The sequence below is a fragment of the Grampus griseus genome (genome assembly GCF_964374135.1).
Source record: "Grampus griseus genome assembly, chromosome: 1".
Lineage (NCBI taxonomy): Eukaryota > Metazoa > Chordata > Mammalia > Artiodactyla > Delphinidae > Grampus > Grampus griseus.
Genome location: NC_139017.1, coordinates 15,546,614 through 15,552,613, shown reverse-complemented (window position 1 = coordinate 15,552,613; position 6,000 = coordinate 15,546,614).

Here is a 6,000-nt window from a genome sequence, read left to right as displayed (position 1 = left end):
GTCTGTGCGTTTGTATATGGCACAATATATGGCCATATACAAAATATATGGCCTTTATTATGTTGAGGCAAGTTCCCTCTATGCCTACTCTCCAGAGACTTTTTATCATGAATGGGTGTTGCATTTTGTCCAAAACCTTTTCTGCATTTATTGAGATTATCATATGGTTTTCATCCTTCAGTTTGCTAATATGGTGTATCACATTGATTGATTTGCATATATTGAAGAATCCTTGCATTCCTGGGATAAACCTCACTTGATCATGGTGTATGATCCTTTTAATGTGCTGTTGGATTCTGTTTGCTAGTATTTTGTTGAGGATTTTTGCATCTATGTTCATCAGTGATATTGGTCTGTAGTTTTCTTTTTTGGTGACATCTTTGTCTGGTTTTGGTATCAGAGTGATGGTGGCCTTGTAGAATGAGTTTGGGAGTGTTCCTCCCTCTGCTATATTTTGGAAGATTTTGAGAAGGATGGTTGTTAGCTCTTCTCTAAATGTTTGATAGAATTTGCGTGTGAAGCCATCTGCTCCTGGGCTTTTGTTTGTTGGAAGATTTTTCATCACAGTTTCAATTTCAGTGCTTGTGACTGGTCTGTTTATATTTTCTATTTCATCCTGGTTCAGTCTTGGAAGGTTGTTCTTTTCTAAGAATTTGTCCATTTCTTCCAGGTTGTCCATTTTATTGGCATATAGTTGCTTGTAGTAATCTCTCATGGTCCTTTGTATTTCTGCAGTGTCAGCTGTTACTTCTCCTTTTTCACTTCTAATTCTATTGATTTGAGTCTTCTTCATTTTTTTCTTGATGAGTTGGGCTAGTGGTTTATCAATTTTGTTTATCTTCTCAAAGAACCAGCTTTTAATTTTATTCATCTTTGCTATCATTTCCTTCATTTCTTTTTCATTTATTTCTGATCTGACCTTTATGAGTTCTTTCCTTCTGCTAACTTTGGGGTTTTTTTGTTCTTTCTGTAATTGCTTTAGGTGTAAGGTTAGGTTGTTTACTTGCGATGTTTCTTGTTTCTTGAGGTAGGATTGTATTGCTATAAACTTCCTTCTTAGTACTTTTTTGCTGCATCCCATAGGTTTTGGGCTGTTGTGTTTTCATTGTCATTTGTTTCTAAGTATGTTTTGATTACTTCTTTGATTTCTTCAGTGATCTCTTGGTAATTTAGTAGTGTATTGTTTAGCATCCAGGTGTTTTTATTCTTTCCAGTTTTTTTCCTGTAATTGATATCTAGTCTCATAATGTTGTGGACAGAAAAGATACTTGATACGATTTCAAATTTCTTAAATTTACCAAGGCTTGATTTGTGACCTACAATATGGTCTATCCTGGAGAATGTTCCATGAGCACTTGAGAAGTAAGTGTATTCTGTTGTTTATCTTTGTAGCTCATTTATTTTATACAGAATAGTTCATACCTCTAAAATGTAAAAGTATAAAGCTTGTAGGAGAGGATCTTGGTGATCTGGTTTTAGGCGAAGAGTTCTCATTCATGATATCAAAACATCAAAAAAGAAAAAAAGTTGATAAATTGAACTTTATCAAAACAAAAGGAATTGTTCTGCTAAAGATACTATTAAGAGTGAAACACAAATTACATACAGGAAGCAAATATTTGCAGATCACATATCTAACAAAGGACTTGTTTCTAGAATACGTATTTTTAAAAACACTCAAAACTGAATAATACAAATACAAACAACCCAGTTAAAAAATGGGCAAAAGACTTGAACAGACCTTTCATCAAAGAAGACATATAGAAGGCAAATAAACACATGATATGATGGTTAACATCACTAGCCATTAGGGAAATGCAAATCCACAATGAGATACCACTGCACATCTATTAGAATGGATAAAATAAAAAGTATTGATAACACCATTTGCTGGGAGGATGTGGAGCAACTGGAACACTCACACATTGATGGTGAAAGGGTATGGACACCCTGGAAGATAGTCAGGCAGTTTCTTAGAAATTTAGACATAAACTATGTATTTGCCCCAGTGATTCCACTCCTTCATATATACCCTAGAGAAATGAAAACATGAGCACACAAAAACATGCAGGTGAATGTTTACAGTAAGTCTATTCATAACTGCAAAAAAATAATGGGAAACAACCCAGATGTCTTTCAGCAAGTGAATGGATAAACAAATTGTGTATATCCATTCAGTGGAATACTCCTCAGCAATAAACAGGAGCAGACTATTGATACTTGCAAAAGCTCAGATGAATCTCAGAGGCATTATGCTGAATGAAAGAAGCCAACCTCAAAAAAACATCATAATACTGTATGATTTTTGTGACTTTCTTGAAAATATGAAGCTATAGTGACAGAGACCAGATCAATGACTATTTGACATTACAGATAGGGGTGGAGGAAGGGTGTGGTTATAAAGGGATAGCACATGGGAGTTTAGGGAGATGATGGAACTGTTCTGTAACAAAAAAAGATAAACTCATTCCACCCAAAATGAATTGTGAATTACAAGATCACATCCAGACAGAAAGTGCAGAAATGTTTGTGTTAATATGTAAAGATGAGTTGTAGGTGACTGGGCCTTTAGAAGACACAGGTCTGATTTTTTTAATCGTTTATGTTGAAATAATTATAGAGCCCAAATAAACTGCAGAAACAGTGCAGAGTGGTCCCATGTACCCATCCCCCAGCTTCCCCTTAAGTAACCTTGGATATAACTACAGTACATTATTAAAACAAGGAAACTGGATTTCCCTGGTGGCGCAGTGGTTGAGAGTCCGCCTGCTGATGCAGGGGACACGGGTTCGTGCCCCGGTCCGGGAAGATCCCACATGCCGCGGAGCGGCTGGGCCCGTGAGCCATGGCCGCTGAGCCTGCGCGTCCGGAGCCTGTGCTCCGCAACGGGAGAGGCCACAACAGTGAGAGGCCCACGTACCGCAAAAAAAACCAAAAACAAACAAACAAAAAGACAAGGAAATTGACATTGGCATATTTAAGCAGATGACAGAAAGGAACCTGAGGACACATTTCAGGAATGGCAGAATTCAAGAGAACTTTCAGGGAATTAAAGGGAACTTTTGCTGCCCTATATCCTGATTGTATTGGTGGTTACACAAATCTATATATGTGTTAAAATTCATAGAAGTACCAGAAGAGGGTCATTTTTACTGTATGTTTAGTAGAAAAAAAATTAAAAAGCCATAGCACTGGAATTTCATGTTAAAAGAGGTATGTACCTGTTTGCTATTTAATGTGTTTTTATGAGATAATCCCTTCTAATGGAGGGATAGCTTTCTAACTCTTATTTAAAATGTGAAATTGAGTAATCAATTTAGACTTGTGAATATAAAGTGGTAGCTTACTAATGTATTTTTTTTGGAATATCTAAGAAAATTTTTTGTTCACCAGACATATACACATCTCTTGGACGTGTAAAAGTTATTTAATTCCTTGGGAAAGTTTTGTTTGTTAATTGAGATACAAATAAGTGAATTATTTAAAAATAACACTAGAATAAGTACATTAATAATCTATATAAGTGCTTGAGGGTATTCAGTTAAGTGTGTAAAAGGGAACAAGTATTTTTGAAAAAATAAGTAACTAATCGAAAGCTGCGGATTTAAAAATAACATAATATGTGTAAGCTGATCTTACAAACTCAAGAAAAACCTGAAATTTTGAATTTGTAATTTGGTTATATTGAATGTCAATTTTAAATTTATTTATTTTCATTTTTATTTATTTTTGGCTGCGTTGGGTCTTCGTTGCTGCGCGCGGGCTTTCTCTAGTCGCAGCGAGCGCGGGCTACTCTTCATTGCGGTGCGTGGGTTTCTCATTGTGGTGGCTTCTCTTGTTGCGGAGCATGGGCTCTAGGCATGCGGGCTTCAGTAGTTGTGGCACGTGGGCTCTAGAATGTAGGCTCAGTAGTTGTGGCGCCCAGGCTTTGTTGCTCTGCGGCATGTGGGATCTTCCTGGACCAGGGCTTGAACCCGTGTTCCCTGCATTGGCAGGCGGATTCTTAACCACTGTGCCACCAGGGAAGCCCCCTTGAATGTCAATTTTAAAACCCAAAATAAACTTTCTGGGAAAAAGGAAACTTGATTGATTAGGGAAATTGTTGAAAGGCCATAGAATCCAGGACCAAAAAACAAACTAACAAGACTAAAAAGGGCCTCTTAGGAAAAATCAGTGATTTGGTTTACAGAAAAGAGAAATTGAAAAATATGCTCAAGATTCTCTCTCTACATCAAGAAGTGTGACTACAAAATTCTATTGAATAAGTAAAATAAAATATAGAAACTCTCAATTTCTCGGTTAAACCAAGGTAAAGAATACCCAAGGTAGAGGAGAAGACAGTCATGTTACCAGAAAGACAGAGAACTGGAGAGATAGACCCAAAGAGCTTCACTTACAGAAAGTCACAGAGTGATACATGAAGGAAAAAATTCATTAAGTAACACGCACGGCCTCTCATTTTTCAGGACAGTATTATTATTTAAAGTATAGTTGACCCTTGAACAACACGAGTTTGAATGGCACAGGTCCACTTCTATGCGAATTTTTTTTCAATTAATACATGGATTACTGCACAGTCCTTTGTTAAATCGGTGGATCCAAAGCCTTGGATTCGAGGGCTGACTGTGGGACTTGAGCATCCGTGGATTCTGATATCCATGGTGGGCCCTGGTATCAACTCCTTGCAGATAGTGGATGGGGGGCAGGGGGACAACTTCATTTTGTTTTTTCCCAAACAAAGATTAAAGCAATGTGAACAACGTTCATGGTTCTTGCTCCACACCAGAGAAAAATAAAGTCCAAACCAGATATTCTAATAATATATAGTGGATTAGGAAGATCACCTGACTAGGAACTGGAAAATACGGGTTCCAGGCTTAGCTACACATATTTAAATGGGAATAATCATTGCTCCTTTGCCTGTGTCACAGAATTTTTATGAAGATCAAAGAGACAACACATGTGAATTTTGAAAAGAGTAAATGACTATATACATAAGGTATTATTATCATATTTAGCCAATGCAGATGAAGAGCTCCAAAGGAGTATTAATTCTATTTGAATACATTGCACAATGAAAAGACAGGACTTTATTTTTTGTGAACATTCAAAGTATTTGTGCTTTTGATTAGCTCCTTCCAGTCTAGCTCACAAACAATCATTTTCTTATTCTTTTTCTTAAAGTCTGTCTCTCCTCCCATCCCCTCATGTTCTATCACCCTGTCCCCAAAAGCTTCTCTCCAAAAGCAGGTAAAACTCCAAAATCAAAGATAACTCCTGTAATAAAGAAGGTAATCTCACTTCCCCAACATCCCTCCCTACCACAAATGTAATTGTGAGTTAGGGGGTTATGTCCAAAGAGTGTAGAAATACTTATATTAAATGTAAATAGTAGCTGATATTGATATTTTGGCCTGATTTTTAAAAATCTGATTTAATTTTGTAATTTAGAAACAATTATAGACTCAAAAGAAGTTGCAAAACAATAGAAAGAGGTCTCACATACCCATCACCTAGCTTCTACCCAATGGTAACAACTTATATTACATAGCACATTCTCAAAACCAAGAAACTGACACTGGAGCAATTAACCAGACCACAGAAGGAAAGTTAAAGTCAAAAGTTTGAGGAGTGTCAGTGAATTAAAGGGAACTTTTAGAAAAAGAATGATAAAATGTCAGAGGTCTTCAAAGTGCCCTGATCAAGTGGAAGGAATTGCACTATGGTTTATGAGAAGAGAGAAGTCAGAGTTCACAGGCCAAGTGTGTAAAGAAGGTATTTGAGGTGGGGCTCAGAAGGACATGTTTCCTCCGGCTTCTCAGTGACTTAAGATGGTATAAGAACTGTCGTTAACTTTACACCAGAGATCTTAATGAAGAGTGAAGAAGAAAGAAGAATGGTTAAAATGTACGCTGTACATGAGAATTTGAACTGAGCTGAATCACACTATTTTTCACCCATATCTTGTCTAATTTTCACAAGGTTGATTCTCCCAGTGGT